This window comes from Triturus cristatus, chromosome 8 (genome assembly GCF_964204655.1).
Source record: "Triturus cristatus chromosome 8, aTriCri1.1, whole genome shotgun sequence".
In the NCBI taxonomy this organism is placed as follows: Eukaryota; Metazoa; Chordata; class Amphibia; order Caudata; family Salamandridae; genus Triturus; species Triturus cristatus.
This window is the reverse complement of record NC_140591.1, coordinates 416,975,668-416,997,572: the sequence shown is the minus strand read 5'-3', so window position 1 is coordinate 416,997,572 and position 21,905 is coordinate 416,975,668. Positions and strand designations below refer to the sequence as shown.

The 21,905-nt window shown below is 43.5% G+C and overlaps 1 protein-coding gene across 3 annotated transcripts in view; it reads left to right on the top strand.

Moving 5' to 3' along the window:
• Positions 1–21,905, top strand: part of ENOX1 (ecto-NOX disulfide-thiol exchanger 1) — a 2,037,207-nt gene that overhangs the window by 1,758,038 nt on the left and 257,264 nt on the right. The gene's annotated exons all lie outside the window — the stretch shown is intronic.

Sequence of the window (21,905 nt, the reverse complement as noted above, 5' to 3'; positions counted from 1 at the left end):
AATCGAGTCGGCAGGCTCTTAGCTGCTTGAATGTATCCTTCTGCCTCTGCTGAAATGCTTGAGGGACTGTTTTATATCTTACAGATGCAGTCAATCGGCATACCTTCAGTACTTTATGCCATCCATGTGTGTTACTGCAGCAGGGAATGTTTGATTGTTTAGTGTCAGTGTGAGCCTTACCCTGCATTGGCCTCTCTCTCGCTGAGCACCCATGGCAGTTCCTCTGCCCTGCCACTGTGGCTCTGCTGTGAACCTGCAGCCCCAGGGCTGCTCCATCCCTCAGCTGCTGTGATGCGGCTCACCCAGATAATGCACCTGACGGTTCCTCCCTCTTGCCACCATAACTGTGCTGTGACCCCACCAGGATGCTGTATCCAAACTGAGCATGCCCGGTGGCCCCTCTGCCCTGCTGCTGCTCACAGTGTGCTCACAGGCAGCTGCTCTTCCATACCACGGTGCGTCTTACCCCCGCCGTGTGCCCTCTGCTTTCTTTAGGCATTCTAGGTGTCTGCTCTAATCCTGACCCTGGGCTGCTGCTGTCTTGAGCCGCCCCCGTGACTTCTTCTAGCTGCAGATAAACATTGTCAAAGCTAAAGCACCTGACTTCACAGTGTGAGGCAGACCCGCTCGCTTTGCCAATGTTTGCTTTATAAGCTCTTGGTGGCATCTGATGTGCGGGGGGAGGAGGTGGTCCGTCGACTAGACTGCCGACTTTGGTGCTGGAAACCAGGGCTCGAGCCTCGGGGTCGCGTCCACATCCTGTGATTCTGGGCAAATCACTTAATCTCCCCGTGCCTGAATGTGTAATGTTAAAAGGGTGCTCGTGTAAAGCGCTCCAATACCTTCGGGGCGAGTCCGCGCTATATAAATATGCAAAATAAATGTTTAATCTCCATGGTTTGTAAACAAACTTCTGGCTCACTGTGATGCCCAGCCTGGAGAAGATTCTAGCATCCCTAAAACTCACACATTAATTAGTGTGGTGCCTAACCCGAACTTTCTCTTTTTGCACAGACTTGATTTACACGACCATGCCCTTTAACCTTTACTATTACAGTATGTTGGTACCATTGCTGGGTAAAGATTGCTCATCTCAATATTGGCGTATATTTTAACTTCTACCTAGTGTACCGTGACTCCCTTCTAGTTAACACTGGAAAAAGCTTCCAGTAATTACATATATTTTTTACCAATATCTCACCTAGTGTTGGCTTTGGACGTTAAAGCTAACAATAGTGATCTGCTCAGATGCCCATATTAATTCAGAATCTGTGGAGAGAAGCAAGGTAAAGTAACAGTTATAATCTTTAGAGGTTCAACAGTGCACAACGCCAATCTATTTTAAGAGAGAGACCACCGAAATGTATTTTTTTTTATCTAAACCTATTTTGAATATCCTAATTTGGCAATAAGCTTTACATTATTTTACAGATGTGTACACACTTGCATTTAATTTACTTTAAAAGCATTTTTTGGGATGTCCGTACTCCTACTTCTATGTGTACTATCGAATGTTCTAGACATAATAAATAACGCATTAAATACAATAAGAGGGAAACCCACCTGCAAGCATTAAACTCTACCTACCCTAACAGAATAAGTACAGCGCCTCTTGGCTCAATGCGTTACTCTGCAGTGTAAGTACAGCACATTGGCGGCCACTGTGCATCTACATAATCACAGGGTTTCCGATCCTTGCAGAAATCTATGGAAAGGGTGTCTTCTCCAGTGTCAAATGTGAAAACTGGCCCTAGTTAGTTCTTGGGCTCATGTTCTTTGGCAAGAGACGTCGGCAGGGCATTCATGTCTCACTCTACACATACTAGTATAGACCATTAGGACAGCCTTATCTAGAAGCAACAAGTTCTCAAATAGGACTTCCCCGTTCACAGAATACCTGTAGACTACCCATAATTACCATTCTGCATAGCTGGACTGTATACTACGTGAGTACTCACCTGTGCTCTAAAGGGCTGGAGTTAGTGTAGAGAAGGATAGTAATACACTGGGAGGCACCTAGGGCACCGGTTATAAAAACTTCTAGAATGGCCAATCGCTGACAACAAACATATAAAGCTCTCCCGAAGGGATGAAGGTGCAATGGAGGATTTGATCACTTGTGGAGATATGATCACAAAAATCATGGACCCATCCAGCAACAGGTCATCTTGTTTGGACATAGTTGCACTCTGGTGGGATGTGCAGGCACAACAGACTGCTTATGGAGAAGAGGGGTGAAAGTTGGGGAACTGACATACTAAAGAAGATAAATGTTACAGTAATCATTATTGTGTGGGTAAGGAAATGGCTGCTTATGTGAAACCGGCTAATCGACTCTTGTATGTTTGAAAACAGCTCAATTCACCACAGAATGTCAGATGTAATTAAGAAGGAATGTATCTCTCTCATTACCTGTTCCTATCTCTTTTTTCACCCCTTGCTTCCTACTCTTTTCTGTCTGCCTTTCTCTCTTCTCCAATAAATATTGCCACGTGGGGTTAGCTATATAAACACCGATGTATAAAGGGCAATTGTTTTCAACCTAAACTAACCCTGTAACAGCTGTTTGCGAATGTTTTCTTGTATAAAAAAAAAGAAAAAAAGAAAAAGAAAAAAAAGAAAACAGCAATAAAAAACAATTTACAAAAAAAATCTATTATTCAACCGCTATCTTCAACCCAAATATATTTTACTTTGAGCCTAACACGTTACAGAGTATATTTAGTTGATCTTAATTAAAAACTAAAGTAAATAGAGGTCCCGTGAGAGTCAGAGTCAGTGGCAACTTCTTTTATTCTCTTTCTTGATTATTTGGGAGCTCTCTCCAATTGGAGGGAAGTTTCCTCCCCTCTTAGTTTTAATTTTTCCCTTGGGGACCCCGAAGATGAAGCATGCCACCTAAGGGTGGGTGAGGGTTAAAGTCCTAGACCAAGGGACTTGCCAACAGTACGGCAAACCTATTCTTAGAGAATATTCTCAGGTGATCATTGTCACAGACTGTGTGCCCCTTTTTGTGCTTTACACTCTGTTTCTGGGTGTGGAGCACGGTCGGTCATCCAAAACACTCCTTTTAGACTCTCCTTGTGATTCACAAACATTTGCAGTGCCATATTTACGGAGTTGCAGGCTAATGCTAATGCAGGCTAATGCTAATTGCTGTTTTAGCCCTAGGCTACGCATCATGCCACCAGTGACGGTTGGTGACGTACAAAAGAGGAAGGGCGCTATACGAACATCCATAAAAAAAATTCAAACTTGTCCAGTTGTAATGCTTGTTATCTATAGCGCCTAGAAACTGCAAAAGAGCGGCCTCACCTCACACGAGAGACACTCATCCCTGCTTATGCACAACAGTCATTCTACCGCTGGGCTATTATGTATGGTAATTCTGATGAACGCACGTCCTTCAAGGCAAAAAGGCAGGCACGGACAAACAGAAAGAAGATACACAAGCAGTCACGCATACACAGAACACACATATAGAGACAAACGCAAAAGGTCCCCTTCAACTAGGATTTCCCTTATCTTCTATATCCCTGCCTCAGCCCATGTTCTCCACCAAAATATAGAACCTTCTTTTTTCAACTTAGTGTTCCTCTATACTGGAGCTTCTGCATGTAGGTATAGATGAAGTATTTTATGTACTACTTGCTAACATTGTCTGGCAGGGTTCATGATCTCTAAATTGTCATGTGTGCATATGAAGTGTTGCTCTATCATCAGAAAGTCTTGTACAGTCTCTCGAGAATGAATACTCAGTTTAGTGGGGCTGGCATTTGAGCCAGGTAATATGAATACAGATGAAATATTCTCAATCCTCCAAACTAAGTGGAAGCATAAAGTTTAAGTTGTGGTCAATTATCTTTCTAATAAACTTTTAAAGATGACATTTAGGTCCCCTAATATCTCATAGGGATTAGTGTGGCTAGCATCCCAAAAGTATAATTATTTCTGGGCACCATATTCATTTTACTGGTTTGTACTCTTTACCAATATGTCCAGTGCTGCCCATCTCTGAAAATTGCTATTCACTCTCTGCATAAATGGGGTGATATTATCCCAGACCATGTCAGGTAGTTCAGTATTAATGTAGATACAAACATATTTCAAATTCTTTGGCACCCTTCTAAAATGATAATTTCCTATCACCTAGGTCCCTGTATGTGATGCAAGGGGTAATACCTCACTCTTGGCCCAATTAGTATTAGATTTGGAGAATTTAGAAAAATGTTAAACAAGTATTACGGTTCATGGTCTAGAAAGAGTAAGCAATATGTAATCATCTTAAAGGACCAACTTTGGCATCATGCCTTTATGGGCTCTCCCTGCACTCTCTCCTTCTGACTTATGGTTGTTGCTAAGGATCCTACAGCCAACAGGAACATTAGCGGGGGAAAATTCACCCCTGCCTCATACCTAGCCCTATGTAGAATTCATCTGACAGTTAATGCAAATTTAAAATTTCAAGTTAGGCAAAGTAGAGGCTCTAGATTTGAAAATGTAAAGTTGATGATTGTTGCCTACGTATCCTTTTATCACAATGGAGTTTTGTCTGAAATTGGCTATTAAGTTGAGAGCGTTTGACCCCTACACACTTAATAAACACACTCTTGTGAGTTAAAACACATTTGTGAGAGACTCTGTACTCACCCTTGTGGCACAAGCAGCAAACAGTCCACAAAATGTGTGTGTTAAATTTAACCAGTACCAACGCTTTTAAAGTAAAGAACACAACACATTAGAATTCCCAAACCAATTTACAAAAATGTACTGAGCAATGTGAGAAAGTGCCTTTTTTTGGGTGGTCGCCCCCATCTTTTTGTGGACTTATCCTGCTAATTTATTGACTCGGGGGACACTGCTAACCATGTCCCATTGCATGTGCTGTGACCCCCAAAACATTGAATTGGCTAACACCTAATTGGGATATTTAACAACTTAACCCTGCAGCTCAGCATGTCATAATAAAGCCCTTTTGACAGGTCTAACCCTTCCTTTTAAATACTGATGTCACCCCTATGCTGGCATTGTAGCTCACAAAGCAGGGTGCATGGTATTCAACAGTAGGACATGTAGAAATGTAAAGCTAATATGTCTTTATGCTGACTGGCACCCAAAAGCTATTTTCACTGTAGGGAGGCTGGCTGCTCCATAGAGAAGCACTGAGAAGCAATGCTAAATATTAATTCTGCTATCGAAACTAGTGATCAGCTAGAAACATAATTCAAGGACTGTTTTTAATATGTACTAAAAACCTAAATCAATGGTGAAGTTAGATTTGTAATAGATATTAAAGAAAGGGGATATTTAGACAGTTAGCCTCCTGCAGCTGCAGGCAATGAAAGCTAAGTGGCATAAGCCTTCAACAGTCACCCAGCTATTGGATAGCCCTGAAGGTGTGAAAACTGCTCCCAGAGCAGAGACAAAGGCTTGAGTGTGATGAGGTGGGTTGTGCCTCTGGCAGGATGACCTGTAGGGCAGTGCCCAGGAACTTAATTTACTTCTAATGGTGCCTTCCCTGTCACACATAGATGTCACCTTCACAAGCCCTTCTTTTGTCCTACCAGTCAGGTAGGCACCAAACCCAGTGGGGAGAAACCTGCTTTCAGTACTGTTTATTTTTTTCCCCCTAGAGTTTTATATAATGCAAACTTGACCCGAAGGTATCCAAGTACTTTACATGAGCACCAGTTGTGTTACACAAGGACACATTTTTTTTGATTGATTGAGATTAAATGATTTGCCCAGAATCACAGGATGTTGAGCATCATTGCCGAGACTTGAACCCAGTTCCCCAGATTTGAGGTTGACCGCCTAGCTGTTAGGCCACATCCTCTCTCTGGTTTGGAATGACAGAGAAGACAGGAACTGCTCATTACCCTGGCCACGCCTCTAGGTACTAGGGGAGAAGGGTTTATTCATCTTCTATTTATTAAGTGAAGGCACTGTGGGATTGTTTGAAATAGGGCACATAGGAACTGTGTCGGGTTAGTCCTAGGATCTTGTTCCTTAAGGGCAAGTGCCAGGCATAAACGTGACATTCCTTGGCACCTTCTTCAGAACACTATTAGGCCTGTGGAAAAACAGAAGAAGGAATTGCATTTGCTATTTGAGACCTGTGAGAAGACCTGAAGGGCTGGACCTGCTCCAGCTTGTACCCAGAACAAAGATGTGAACTCAAAGGTTCAGTTGGCAGATCTCCTTTGAAAGCTAAAGGGCCACAACAAGCTTCATGGGTCATTTTTCTGAAGATCCCAGCTGACCAGTACCAACTGGAGCTGACCTGGACCTAGCTGGTATCCTCTAATGTAATGAGTTGTGACACCTATGTGCTGTTTCTTAGGTCATGGGAGCCTCAGCAGTGTCTAACTGGACTTCCTCTAGCATCTCTGAAAGCATGGGAGATGTTTGGAATTCAAAACCTTTGCAGGACTAGGACAAACCTGCCAAGCTGATTTGCCCAAGGTGCCTTGCCACTGGGCTGAAGAAACAGATTTCCCTCAATCGGAGCTTCTATGTAGCAGCAAATACAATTCAGCAGGACATCACTGAGAAAGAACCCAGCTTCGTGAAGCCCTCTTCAGATACAGCCCACAGTTTTGCCCCACTGGAGGATTCTGAGCCCCGAAAAAGAAACTAAATCCAAAGGTAAAGATCTTGACTGGGCGAAGGTGGCAAATGTATCTGGGTGGCAAGAGGACTTCCCTTAGCGTAAAACTTGAATTTCTGCTGCGCAGAGCTTTTCCCTCAAAACTAATGGTTTTACTGGGACCTCTATCCGATGCCATGGAGTCCTCCTCCGATACTGCCTACTACCTTGCCCCACTGGAGGATTTTGACTTCCAGAAAAAAGTCCCAAAGTAAAACCTCCAACCAGCTCCGACCCGCACTCGATTGTGGATTGCCTGAAATCGAGTAATGGTCCCGGTCTGAGCGCAGCCATTGACTACCATTGGAGCTTGGTGCTTTTTGGCACTGTTTATAAATTACCTTTAAATAAGAGTCTTTAAAAATAAGTATTTCTGGATTATTGCATTTTGGTGCAATTTTTTCATAAAATTATTCACTATTTTTTATAAATTGGAGTGGGATTTTTATTGTCTTGTGTTTTTAGCTTTTTAACTGTTTGGGTAATTTTAAATGTTTTACACATTTCTTTAAGTTAAGGCCGTCTGCTATGTGCCAATCCTACCAGAGGTTGGACTCAGATTAAAATGGTGAAACCTTCAACTGGAACTAACAGTGACATTATTACTTGTGGTGTACTACCATGCACCTCAATCAATAATTAATTGTTTCACAAACAGAAAACCCCAAGATCACAAAAATGTGATAAGGGGAACAGGGGAAATTAATTTTACAATTTTATTGCAAAAAGTGTCCAGAAAAAGTGAAGCATCATTGAAAAACAGTTCACGATTGACCTAGGCACAATTTCAGGCTGACCACGATTGAGCAGAGATCGGATATACCAACCTGGTCATCCGGGTCAATGATTCTACCATCTGACTTAGTTTCTGAAATGGAAGTCAGAATCTTCTCAAGATACAAGACTGTGGCCAAGGAAGGTCTTTCAAAGTCGGATACGTTATCATTGTGCTTTCACTTTAGCCATTGGTTTTTAGCACCAACTCAGAGCAGGACAAGCCTGGTTTTCTTGCCCACCTGGATGTGACCTTCCTGGCCAAACATAAGCACCTTGTCTTGATCCTTAAGAACTGTAAATAATGACTAAGTCTCACTTTTCTTGACCTGCTGGGAAATTTCCTTCAGTTTAATCCTGCAGCTGCTAGCACCTCAGGGCAGTGTCTAGACACCAGGTCTCTCTCAATCAGAGTATCTTGAGGGTTCCAGTTCCAGTTCTCTGTGGTCAGCTGGGTCCTCCTCGAGTCATGCTGCTTTTGGTATTCTTGAAGCAGGAAAATAGAAGGGCAAAGGCTTGACCCCTGGTGATCAGTTCCAGTGCCTTGGTGCCAGCAAGAGATGGTAGTGCTTCACTCCTTGAATGAGTCCTCTTCTTCCAGCAGGAGTCAGGCATCTTCTTCAGGCACAGCCTTCATCAGGTGTAGACTTCCACACAGTCTTACCTATTTTCTCACATTCCCCTACTTCTTTTTGCAGCACTCACTCTTTGCCATAACGTAAAATTACACAAGAGTTCCTATCAGAGGCGCAACTAGAGCCAAATTTCGGGGGGGGCTAAGATTTTTTTTTGGGGGGGGCTGAATCTTTTAAGCCATAGGCAGAGTGGAGCTGAAGGGGCTCTTAGAAGGGGTGAAACACCAGCGAGGCCTCATTAACATGCAAATGGTCTTTTAAAGACCTGTGAAGTGCTCGGGTGCGGCTGTGTGTGCGCTGGGAAGCCGTCTCATCCCGGGCTGCCACACACGACGGGGGGGGGGGGCTGAAGCCCTGTGAGTCCAATGAGTGTTGCGCGCCTGGCTCCTATTTCATTATGGCAGAACCCTTGTGTCACCAGGTAAGCCTGTCATTATCTCCTTAGCCACACCACTAATTAGATGAACTCTCCTTCCATCTGACAGGGTCAAACTAGTTCTGTCCCTACTGTGATTGAAGTGTGACTGCCTAGAAGAGTCGAAGAATGAATAGGAGAAGACCTCCCTGCCAACGAGGTAGTGCTAAAGCTGCCATTTGTTCCGTCAACTGTTCCAGTCAACTCCAAGATAACTAAACCCTGCTTGGTGGTCAGCAGGGCATTTGCACATACTACAGATGTTTGCTTCCTGGGCTCAGAGGCAGGCTATTGTTGTTAACTCGCCCAGCAAAGGAGGTATGTTCCAGCTCTTGAGGGGTTGAGAGGCAAAACTTATTTTAGACCAATTTTGACCCAGGCAGCAAAAAGTACATTGTAACGTTACATTTCCACTTAAGTTATAAAACAATTATTTCACCATAAAATCAGATTTTGAAAATTAACTAGGAAATATTTTTGAAGTTTTTTCCCAAGTGGAGATAGGAAATACATATTTTAATCCAATCTAGGCTTGTACACAGGGAAAACATTTGTAAAGCTTACATAGTGATATAGCTTTTGCTTTTTATTTCATTGTGCCATCACACTAATCCCGAAATGCAGTGTGCCCCACTTTACATATTAGCACCATTCCCTTTGGGCTTATAAAACACAATTTTAGTGTTACTTATGAATATATAAAGATAGGATTTTCCTATATGGCAAAGGTATTTTTCCTTGGCATGTGTTTCTACTGAGCATTTACTCAGCTGCCCAATCAGGGTACAGTGGGTGGTGTAAATACACACTGCAACCTTCTTATGACATTTAACCTGCAATGCCACCAATGCATTTCAGGCACGATGTACAGTGGACTTCTAGGTAAGTTGAATAGGTCTAGCAGAGAGCTCAAAGTACAATACAGGGTGGAAGCAGAGGTGCTTTCCTACTATATAAAGCTAGCAAAATATGGTCTAAAAAAGGCAAAAATCTGGGATGACTTAGCCTCATTACTTTCCTGAGAAAGTCAACCCCATCTTCTGTTGCAACTTTACAGTGACATTTCAAGAAAATTAGAAGGTTTATAACCTGCTGCCTTTTAGGCATGAAGCACTCACTTGAGTTAAAAGGCATGAATATACGTGGGGGTAACTCAGGAGAAAAGGAACCCGTTTTGTACATCTTTGGGTGGGAGAGGAAAGGTCATTAATGAAGTCAGAGGAGAGTGTTCATAGCTGTTATTTCATTCTTTTTGGGGAATGTTTTAGACTTTACAGGAATAAACTTTAAGAATGTGTCCTTAATCTGTTCGTTGATAGGCAGTCACAGTGAATGGAGACTACTAGATCAAATATCTTTCTCCAGTGTAATGTCAAACAGGACCGGAGTGTTATCAGCATAAATGAATAGGGAAACTCCTATTTCAGGCAGCAAGTAAGCAAGAGGTGGAAAATACAGATTAAACAGCAGAGGTGACATGGCAAGGTCCTGCACAACTCACTATGGAATATATTTGATTCTTGTCTGGCAACAACATTTGAGTGGGAAAACTTGAATATAAGCAATTTGTCATTCCTAATCCCAACCACAGATGATGCTAATATGCACTGCACGTGAATCGAATAGTGCTCAAAGTGATAGCCGTGTGGCCCCCCTCCAAAGGCTCTTAAGAGCCCTGGGGACCACCATCTCCATAGGGCTTCATTAAAAAATTGGAAGGGATCGGCCCAGACCCTCCTCCATTGCCTTTAAGGGCTCCAGGGACCTCCAGCTAAACATGGCTTGGTTCCATTTTTACAAGAAGGGGAGCCGTGTGGCCCCTCTCCCGGGCCGTTCTCAGCCCCGGGGACCACCACCTCTCTATTAAAAAATTAGAGGAGGGCAGCACAGACCCCCCCTCTATTGCCCTTAAGGGACTCAGGGACCACTACCTCCATGGTGCTTGGTTACATTTTTACAAGGGGGGAGGCCGTGCGGCCTACCTCCCGGCACCATTCTCTGCCTCGAGGACCACCATCTCTCCTGGGCTGGCCCTAAATAAAGAAAGGAGGGGGCTGCATCGCCCCCCGCCTGGAGCCCTTAATGGCCCTGGGAACCATGACCTCCCCTAGGGCCGGCTCCCTATGTCCCTGGGTGCCCCCCTTCCGGGACATAGCTGTTTGCTCTCACTTGGCGGGAGCTTTGACGGCTCCAGAGCGAGAGAAAATATTAAGTCCCCTCCCAGCGGGTGGGAGCAGGAAAACTGCTCCTGCTTTCTGGGAATGGATTTCTTTTTTTTAAATTTCAAAGTGTTTTATTAAAATGTTTATAAACAAGTGCATTCGCATTTCTGTTATGGGGTACCAGCGAAACGTGATTGGTTTTTCAGTAGTTACAGGTATTTGGTATACGTGTTTAGCTGAGCCCCTTTACATTGACTTGCTAGGAAGTTAAGGACAGAATGAAAGAAAGATAGAGGATAGAAAAGAAAGGGTGGAGATAAGATACAATAAGTGTTCTATAGCAATGAGCCTATTCTGGGTTTGTAGCCTTGTGTGAAAACTCGACACCCCCCAAGTGACCTCACGAGGGTTCATAGGAGTCCAGATATGTCTGATAAATCAGTGGCAGGCACCTGCTTCGGAACCATGCGAATGCTTAGAAGGATCTTTCCGTGGATTCCGTTTATGGCAAGACAGACCCTTATCCAGTCGCTTCTGGTTAGTCAACTGGATTATGGTAATTCACTGCTGGTCGTGATGAGGGAGGACCTGGCTGCCAAATTACAGGTGGTCCAAAATACGGCGGCCCGTCTTGTCCTTAACAAGCCGGCACGGACCCCCTCGCTACCCCTCCTGCGCCAACTACACTGGCTTCCCATTAAAAAGAGGTCCACTTTTAAACTGTTATGTCTAGTTTATAAATCCCTTTATGGGTTGAGCCCTGCCTACCTGACGAAGAAACTCAAATGGTATCAACCCACACGATTGCTGAGATCCAGCAGCCGTAATCTGCTCTGTGTTCGCAGAGTCAGGAAGGCTAGGATGGGTGGCCGGGCATTTTCGTACTTGGCCGCCACTCAGTGGAATACCCTGCCGGACGAGATTCGTTTATGTACCAATTTCTGCCATTTTAAAAAGCTGCTTAAGACCTGGGTATTCTAATGTTTCCTCCTCAACATGGTGCTCCTTTCTCATGCGCCGAGAGATCCCCCTGGGGATGATTCGTTGCGCAATACAAATGAGTAAATAAATAAAATAAATATGTGTCAAGCGACTTCCACATCCCCCTAGTGGCTGGTCTCCAGGGTGAGTTTTGCAGGGCTGTGCTGTCTGCGCCTCTGAGGTACGTCACCCAGTTAACACAGCCTTTGTATGATGTCTTAGCGGTATCCTTCCAGTTGGACAGGACCATTTTCACTGCTGCGGTCAGCAGAAGGTCTAGCAGGTCCCTGTCATGTTGTGAGGCAAGTCCTGTGGTAAAAAATGCAGTGGTGAGGGTAGAGAATTCTGGATTTAGAGTACATCCCAGCGCCTTTTTTATGAACTCAAAGATTTTTCCCCAGAATGCACACCACAAGAGGATCGGGCCTGGCCTGGCAAACAGGTTTCATCAAATACCTGGGGATCTACTTTGGGAATGACCTCATGTCCACACTAGACCAAAATGAGAAGCCTCTGTTAGGGAAAATAAAGAAACTCATGGAGGCCTGGTCCCCCAAATTTAGAACCTGGTGGGGCAGAATAGAAACGATCAAGATGATGATCACCCCAATGATCAATTACCTGCTGAGCATGTTACCACTTCTACTCATGGATGACTTCCACCGCAAAGTGGATCACCTGATTAGCAAATTCCTATGGCGGGGAAAGAAGGCAAGGATTAGTATAAAAAACTAAGACTAGATAAAAAACTGGGAGGACTAAACCTGACGGACTATAGAACCTTCCAATCCGCTTTCCTAGAAAAACAAGGGGCCTATTGGATGTCACCCCCTCAAGGGTACACACCGGTATGGCTACTAGTTGAATGAGCCATACTAAACAACCTCATCCCGCTGATAGTACTAACAGCTAATAAACACATACACGCATCCAGCCCAATCTTCAAAAACACAAAAATTGCCCTACTCAAAATAGACAAAAAAATGGAGAACAGTGTAAAGAACTCGAAATGGGAGTCTCTCTGGGCCAATAGTAAGATCAAATACAAAGGGAAATGCCTGGCTCTCGACACATGGATGGAGAAAGGAATCTCCTACCCAGGCCAACTAGAGGAGGAGGGCCACCCCATCACGTTTGCCACAATAAAAGATAGATATAAGCTACCAGACACTGAGTTCTACAATTTCCTAAAAATTAAAACAGCCCTAGCAAAAGTCAAACTATCTACATCTAACCCATCAATTATGCAGTATATGGCGAAAATCAACAAAATCGGCCATCAAGTATCGCACTTCTACAAACTCATAAGCCCAAACTCCACCAAACTTAACGATAAGCCAATGAACTACTGGGTAAAACAAAGCAATAACTCACTAGACGAGCAAGAACTAGCTCTGCTTTGGGACTCCCCCTCACGTAGTAAAATCTCCCCAGTATTATCCCAAACAAAATTCTGGCTACTCCACAAGACATACTGGACCCCGGCTCGCTTAGCCTCACTAGGACTCAGAGAAAACGACCTATGCTGGAACTGCGGAAAAGAAAAGGGGGATCTAGCACACCTTATCTTCTACTGCACAAAACTCAAAACATTCTGGGAATGGATTTTTAATCTGGAACACAGAGGAAAGAATTGTTCCTGCATGCAGGGAGCAGCATTTTGGCTGTTCCCTGCATATGGGAGCAATGCCGGCTCCCGCTAGAGATTGGGAGCTGGTAGGGACCACGGAGGCATTGAGGCTGCCCCCGCGGTCCCCAACACTGCAGACTAGGTGTCCTGGGTGGCCTCCTGGGCACCGAGCGTCAAAAGGCTGGGACTTGGGAGATGGTATCCCCGAGGGGGGCCGCGCACCCCCTCCCCTTGTGTAATCAAGGAGAGTTCATGGTACTCCCTTTTAATTACCCTGAATATGCAAATGCCCAAAATCATCAGCAAGCTCCACTCACTTGGCCCGCCCCGTTTTCCTTAGTAGTATGCAAAGGCCTTCCCACCTTTTCCGATGTTGATGAACCCTGAGCGCGTTTCCCGCCAATTTTGAGGATGCGTTCTTGATGCAGAGGAATACGAGGATGTCTCCACCAAACAAACAAGCACTTACTTCATGTATTAGGAAGTACCTCTGTTTGATGGAGATTCACCTCTTTGTAGACTCGTTGTCTTCTCTTGATGAGGATTCATGTTAGCACAGATTTGTAGTTGGAGATGCTGCGGGAACAAACATATTGCCAAAAGTACATGCACACAAGGTCATTGGAGAAATTACCTTGTGTTCCTTTACGCAGCTGTAGTGAATAATATGCACAAGACATTTACCCAATGAGGTAGCACTTACTAATTAGCCAGTAGAAAGTACTCCAGTTAGTTAGGTTTTTTTCGGTAAAACTGTGGACTCTTCTTGGAAAAAATTAGGTTCCATTCTGGCCCTGATGCTCATTTCACAGAAATTAAATATCAATGGGAACCACTTCCAAATATAAACCCAGCATGCCCCAGTAGAAGCTCCACTTCTGTAAGTACAAATTATCCTAACTTCTTGGGTTTGGCAAAGGCAAAGTAAATTTGTTTCCTCTCATAATCCACGTTGAAAAAAAAATCTGAATTCCTTAATGGAGGTGAATGCATCATTGATATATTGGAGCGCAATCTGATCTGTAGTGACTGTGATGAGTGATTTCTTTTTTGTCTTGAGAGCAGAGTCCATGGTTCTCCCTTTTAATTACCCTGAGTATGTAAATGCCCAGAATCATATGCAGGGTCCACCCTTTTGGCCCTGCCCCGTTTAGTATGCAAAGGTCTTCCTGCCTCCTCCCAAGTTGATGGACAACTTACTAAAAGACCTCCGAGTGCGTTTCCTGCCGATTTTGGTGATGGGTTTTTAATGCAGACAAATCTTTTGGACATCTCTACCAAACAGAGAAGCACTTACTTCATATAGTTAGGAAGACGTACCCTTGTTTGGTGGAGAGTCCCCTGTTTGTAGTATTGTTATGTTCTCTAGACGAGTATTCATGTTATCACAGATTTGTGGATCAAGACACTCGAAGAACAATCACATTGCTGGGATTGCATGCACACAAGGTCACTGGAGACATTTCCTCATGGTCCATTATGTAGCTGGAGTGTAAAATATTCACTGATTATTACCCAACGAGGTAGCACTTACTAAATAGGCAGTAGAAAGTGCTCCAGTTATGTAGACATTTTGTTCAAAACTGTGACTCTTATAGTATAAAGGGACAGGTGAGGTTCTGTTCTGGCCTAGTCACTCACACAGCTACTGACACACCCACACAGACACTCAGACACCCACTCAGCCACTCTCACATACACTTACAGACTCACACAGCCATTCACACCCCCATACTGCAACTCACACACCCACAAAACCACTAACACACCCCCTCACAGATCCATAACATCACATGCGGATTTGTAAAACGCACGTACACCCTGAGTCATCTTGGCACTGAATAACATTGTTACCCAACGGCGCTCATTTTTTCAACCTCAGATGGATGAAAGGCTGAGTGGATCTGAACCTGTGACCATGACATCGAACACAGGCCTCAGCAGTGGGTGCATTAGTCTACAGAGCCACCAGACCTGGCCTATCATACACACCCTCAGAGACCCATCCACTCACCCTCATACCCACTCACTGACCCATACATCCAAACACAGACCCACTTACCAACCTATATAGCACTCACACACTCACTCTCAAAGGTTACAAGTTACAGTTAGGAAATAAAATTTAATAAACCTTAGAAATTCACTAAAGGTTACAGGGACATTATAGTTAGGAAATAACATTAACCCCTTCGACGCTCATGACGGAACGGTTCCGTCATGAGCGTCGGTTGAGCTGTGCTCATGACGGAACCGTTCCGTCATGACCACGCCCGCGCAGGTAACGGTCAGCACCGCGGGGGAATCCGCCCCGCATGGAAGGGGTTAAAAAAGAATAGAAATTCACTGAATGGTCATCAGTGATGTCACTGAGCATGTCATGAGTGATGTAATATGTGAGGTCATAAGCAGTGCATTATGAGGTTCATAAATTATAGTTAGCTCAGGTAACTACAGCTGCTGAATTTCACTGGTTTTGTACAAGTGAAATCTGAGCCTAACGATAACGTCTCTGTAACCTTTGTTTTTTTCAGTGAATTTCTAAGGTTTTTTAAATTCTATTTCCTACTACAACATTCCTATAACCTTTGGTTTATTTAGTGAATTTTGAAGGTTATTTAATTTTATTTCCTAACTCTAACCTTTGAGAGTGAGTGGGTGAGTGCATGAGTGTCTCAGTGGGCATGTGTGAATGCGTGAGTCTCTGAATGGTGCTGTGAGTGGATACATAAGTGTCTGTGAGTGAGTGCATGAGTCTCTGAGTGGTTCTGTGAGTGGGTGCACGAGTCTCTGAGTGGGTCTGTGAGAGGTTGTGAGAATGTATCTGTGAGTGTGTGGGTCTCTGAGTGGATGCGTGAGTCTCTGAGTGGGTCTGTGAATAGGTGCGTGAGTGTCTAACTAGATCTGTGAGTGGGTGCAGGGGTGTCTGAGTGGGTCTCTGAGTGGGTGTGTGAATCTTTGAGTGAGTATGTGAGTGTGTGCATGAGTGCCTGAGAAGATCTGTGTGTGGGTGTGTGAGTGTTTAGTGGGTCTGTGAGTGGGTGCATGGGTCGCTTAATGGATCTGTGAGTGAGTGCATGAATGTCTGAGTGGGTCAGTGAGTGGGTGCATGTGTACCTCAGTGGGTGTGTGCGGGGATGAATGAGTCTTTAAGTGGATCTGTGAGTGGGTGTATGAGTACCACAGTGGTCCGTCAGTAGGTGCACATGTCTCTAACTAGGTATGTGAGTAGGTGTGTGAGTGTCTGCATGGGCCCCTGAGTGGGTGCATGAGAGTCTGAGTGGGTCTATGAGTGGGTATATGAGTCTGAATGGGTCTGTGAGTGGTTATGAGCCTATCAGTGGCTGTGTGAGTGGGTGCGTGAGTATTTGCGTGGGTCTGTGAGTTTGTACGTGACTGTCTGAGTGGGTCTGTGAGTAGGTGCATTAGAGTCTGAATCGGTCTAAGAGTGGATATGTGAATGTCTTAAGTGTGTCTGTGAGTGAGTGTGTGACTGTCTGAGTGGGTCTGTGTGTTGGTGCATGAGTCTTTCAATGAATCTGTGAGTGGGTGCATGAGTGCCTCAGTGGGTCTGTGAGTGGGTGCATGGGTCTCTGAGTGGATTTGTGAGTGAGTACGCGAGTGTATCAGTGGGTCTGTGAGTCGATGCATGAGTCCAGGGTGGACTGGCCATAGCGGGCACTGGGCCTTTCCCCAGTGGGCCGTCAGGGTGGGGACCGGCAATATCGTCCCCCTGTAACAAAATCGGCCGAGCAGTTTGCAGGGCCAGTTTCGGTTCCCAGTCGGCCCTGCATGAGTCTGAGTGGGTCTGTGACTGGTGCGTGAGTGTCTGAGTGGGTCTATGACTGGCTGCGAGAGCATTTCTATATGTGTAAGTGTGGGTGTGAGAGTGCCTGTTTGCATATTTCAGAGGATATGACAGTGTCCCTCTGAGAGTAAGGGTGGGTTTGGGACATGTTAGCTCCGCGGATCCCTCGCAAAGCTACACAAGGGGGCCTCGCTGAGCCCCATGATGGTTCAGTGGATCTCGCGGGTGGGAGAAACAACATTTATAAAGTATTTTTCACTACAGTAAACATGCTTGCCTTTCATTTTAAACATACACAAGGGGTCAGGGAACCTCTAATCTGACCCCCGCAATTAGATTTCAAACAACATTTCAGCCCGAGAACCGTTTCTTCAAGATATAAAAAGGCGACAGCAACTTTTCTCTCAGGTTGTGGCCAGCCAAAAAGGGCTTTGCTGTGGTGCGTGGATCCGCGAGTCCTCCACAAGTGGATCCGGGGAGGTTCTGCGTCCCTAGATATACAAATTTGGATTTTGGTTAATATCTCTAAAACTACTGATAGGATTCAAACCAAATCACAAAAAGGCACTTTTCTCAACCAGTATCTACCTTTTTGCAAGAGTTGGTGTAATTCCATCCAGCAGTTCGGAATGGTGTCATGTTCAACATCCCTAAGGAAATTAACATGGGAAAAACACATTTTAGGATCCCCTTTGTCTCTTCCCCAGCATGACACATCACCCCGAAATGTTCGAGACAGCAGCTGAAGTGACTGGCAAATTAGTTGTGAAAATTTTGTGCAGATTCATCAAACGGCGCCATAGTTATTAGCAAAGCAAAAACACTTTTCCTATGGAAACTAGGTCCTACTATAACTACCTACTGGCAATATAGATATAGATATATGCCATCAACTTGGTACACTTAGTTACAAAACTCTTCATACCACCATGTCTGCCAAAGAAATACACATCAATGGGTGTGCTATATGGGTTCATATATAAGTGCACTTGTCATGTGAGTGCTAAGTTGTTATGGCAGGAAAAGGAATTGTTAAATATAACATCATGTACTGTACAAGTAAAGAACTAGTTAAAAGATGCCATCCAATGTTGAAGAGAGAAAGGATATGTCTCTTATGGTGTACCCTGTTGTGCTGTACGGGAATTGTAAAACATTCTTATATTGCACAGGTGTGGGTTTTGTAATAGATATCATATTACTGAACATGTAAGGAACTAGCTAAAATATGCCTTTCTACTTTGTCAGATTAAGTTATGTAAATTACAATTCCCTCCAGGATTGTTCAGATAGAAGATTAATAAGAGATAAACTCTTGCTCTGCCCAATTAAAGTATTGGTTAAATATATCTTCCTGACTTAAATGGATGTTTATTAGATGCCCTCCAATGTTGTTCTTGCAAAATAAATCTCCCTGTACTGTTGCTAAAAACATAAGGTCTTATACAAGTATGGGATTTGTCAAAGATACCCTTTACTAGAAAATGCATCCTTCTGAACTGTGCTAGATTTTGTAATTTAATTTAAGATAATCCTCTGTACTGTACTGGGAAGACACTTGTCCAAGATACCCTCCTGTGGTGTTAAAGTAAGAAATATTTATAATGTGCCCTCTTATGCTCAACAGATCAGGATAAACTTCAGTACTGCATTTTGGTATGCATGCACATGGTATTTGTATAGCACGGACCTTGCCACAGGGCAGCAAAGCACTGTACCGGGTAATGTGCAAGCAATAGGAGACATATCTGGGTTCTGGGAGCAGAAATGTACTGTTACTGTATTGTGATATAGTATTCTTTACAGAGGTGCATCTTTAACTCTTTCCAAAATTGGAGCAGTGTTGAAGTGGTTCTGATGTGTACAGGGTGTTGTTCCACATCTTGGGTGCCTAGATGAAAAAGGCACACTACTTTATTATTCACATTTCTTTTTCTACAGTCTACAGTGTAATGTATAGAGAATGGAGTTAATAAAAGATTGCGTTTGGTGCATCAAGGATGGATACCTTGTAAAAGACGCCTTCCTGAACCCTAATGAGCAAGGGACTTGTAAATATACCTTCCTGTTGTACACATCTAATTTTTTTATTCAAATATATCCATCTGTACTGTGAGGTCTACGTCGAAAATACCCTCCTGCACTATAAAGTACACCAAAATGCAAGCTCCTACCGGTTGCCCTAGTATTGTTCTAATTTAGCAACGTACAGTAGCCCCAAGTAATCGTATTGTGTATTGCGAGGATCCCTTAGGGTTGTTACAAACAGGTCTAGCCTGTTGAACGTTGAATCTTATTCAGCGAATTATCTAAGCGACTAAATCTTGAACATTGTGTGCATGCATTTTTCCTGCTTATGAGTTTCACAGTTAAGAATATGGAGCTGCGTCTAGGTTTTCAGGCTCTTATCAGATGTCAATTTTTATCTTCATGAGTGAAATCAAATGGATCTTAGATTGCATTGATCGGCTGCTATCCTCAAGAGCTCCTCTTCTAATTAAATTCGTGTTTCTAATTACAGAAGGAGGCATTATGTGATGTTCACTCTCTCCCAACACCTTTTCCTCTATGCCAATCTAAAATTAATTAAAGAAACACATTCTACTTTATCATCTTTGCATAAAGCAATCAAGTGCATAGCTTTTATGTCTCATTCTAAAGTTCTTGCAAGGATTATGAGAATAAATTCCTATCATGAAATGAGATCTAATCCTTCAGTGGAATGTGAAAATAATTGTTCCACTTTTGGAGAGAATTATGACTACTTGAAGTTGTTTTTAATTGTTACCATATGAAACCTTTCGTATATGGAAAAGAAGCGATTATCCTTTGCTGGAAACAAAGCAAAAAAATTAAGTAATAACATCTCTAAGCTTACCGTTACCCAGCACGCTCCTGTGCGCACGCGGTGACACAATACCAATGATACCAGCATATGTGCCATAGTGCACATTGGGTATTACACTTGAGGCATTGTTTTCCCCTCTGCAACACTGTTGTGTGAGGAGCGCAGCTCCTCGTGTGGTGGAGATCCAGAAACTGTGGCACCTTCTCCCATTATGTCCACACATTATGGAGTCATTTGGAGAGTAAAACGAAGTGTGTCCTGCCTCTAACTGCAAGAAATGCAGACAATTTAACAGTGCTTTGAGGATGTTTTTGTTTTTATTTGACTGTGGTTGGGGTGGATTTGGCAGATAACGTGTTTGAGGAATCTTAAGGTATGCCTACCCCAGACAAAGGCGTTCGGTCAAAAACAGCATTGTTCTCATAAAGACTGCGAATTCTGTCAAATAGGGAAAAGGAAGAGTGTAAGTAACTGACAATAGTACATTTTGTCACCCTGAGCCAACGTACGTCCCCTCACAGCGTGCACTACCTATGTTGTGCATTACAGTCTCATCAAACGAGGCTGTGTTTTTTTGGTGTGCATAGAGCAATACTGTTCAAATTGGCACATATATAATGGGTACCCCTGAACTACAATATTCACATCATTTATCTGGGAACATCTTTTTGGAAGAATCCCCCCAGTCCACACAGACAGATGTGACCAAATTGGGCCTGATTCACCAAGCTTCTTGTATAAGTAGTAAAGTAGTTGTCTTTTTCTCTGTCTCTAGGTGTAAATCACACTGCAATATCCCGGTTTAGCTGTGAATTGCTAGTGTATTTCCAGGACTGTGGCAAGGTTACTCAGAAACAAAACACTTAGTAGTCACAAAACCTTTAACTAAGCATGTCTTATTCCTGGAAATTCATGAGTGAGACACATCTAAACCTCTAGTAAGACACAACTATTCACAGAAGATTCTTTGTGAATGAGGTTTGGAAATTAAGATGTAATTTACATCTGAGACTGGTGAAGGACACAACGAATCATAGAAGAAGACTGCTGAATCCGGTCCACGACATTTTATATCATGTGACCTTAAGGGAAGTTCTCAAAAAAGTATTTCTCATGATTTATAATCTTTCTGTTGCAAATGTAGGGCGTTGTCACTGTGCGAGGGTTGTACACCGTTATATTCCCGTAAAAATATTGATACAAAAATATCACATCCACTATGTCGTCTACTGCTATATCATTATGGTAAGTAATTATTTTCTATTCTTAACTCCATATGCACTTGACATTGTAGCGATAGGCAATGTAGTGGATGAAGTATATTTGCAGATCACTAGCTGGAGTACTTTATAGTGGGATAACATTGTCTGAGGGCTTGTTTACCTAGCTGCATTCTACTGTTAGTATGTTATTATTATTATTATAGTTATTAGATAGACTTGTAGGGTGCATGGCTACCCAAAAAGTGTTTCCCAGCGCTACACTACCGCAGGGAACCCATAGCCACATTACAGCAAGATTAGATCATCCAAGTTTTCAGCTTTTTATGGAAAAGCAATAGAGAACGACAAGCTCTTAATTCAGGGAGTAAGGAGTTCCTTACCTTCTGATGGATACATTTGCCTGTGTATTCCTCACCTTTTGAATCACCCCATGGGCAGAATTCTACTGAAACCTTTAAAAACTATTCGTTTCTGTGGAATGCTGCTCATGGGGTAATTCAAAAGGTGAGGAGTCCACAGGCAGATACTGTATCCACCAGAAAAAAGCGTTACCGAAGGTAAGTAACTTGTACCTAAAAAGAAATAGGCTCGGCCACCTTGCCGAGATTACCTGATTCAAGGGATTATCGCAGAGTCCAGGTTACTGGACGGCAAAGCCCGGTTGGGTACAGTTGGTGATACCAGAGAATTAAGATAGCTGTTCAACTTTCTAATAGCTTGTGAAGACACACATAACTTCTTGCATTCAAGTGATTCACTAACCTTTCTCTGCTATCCGCT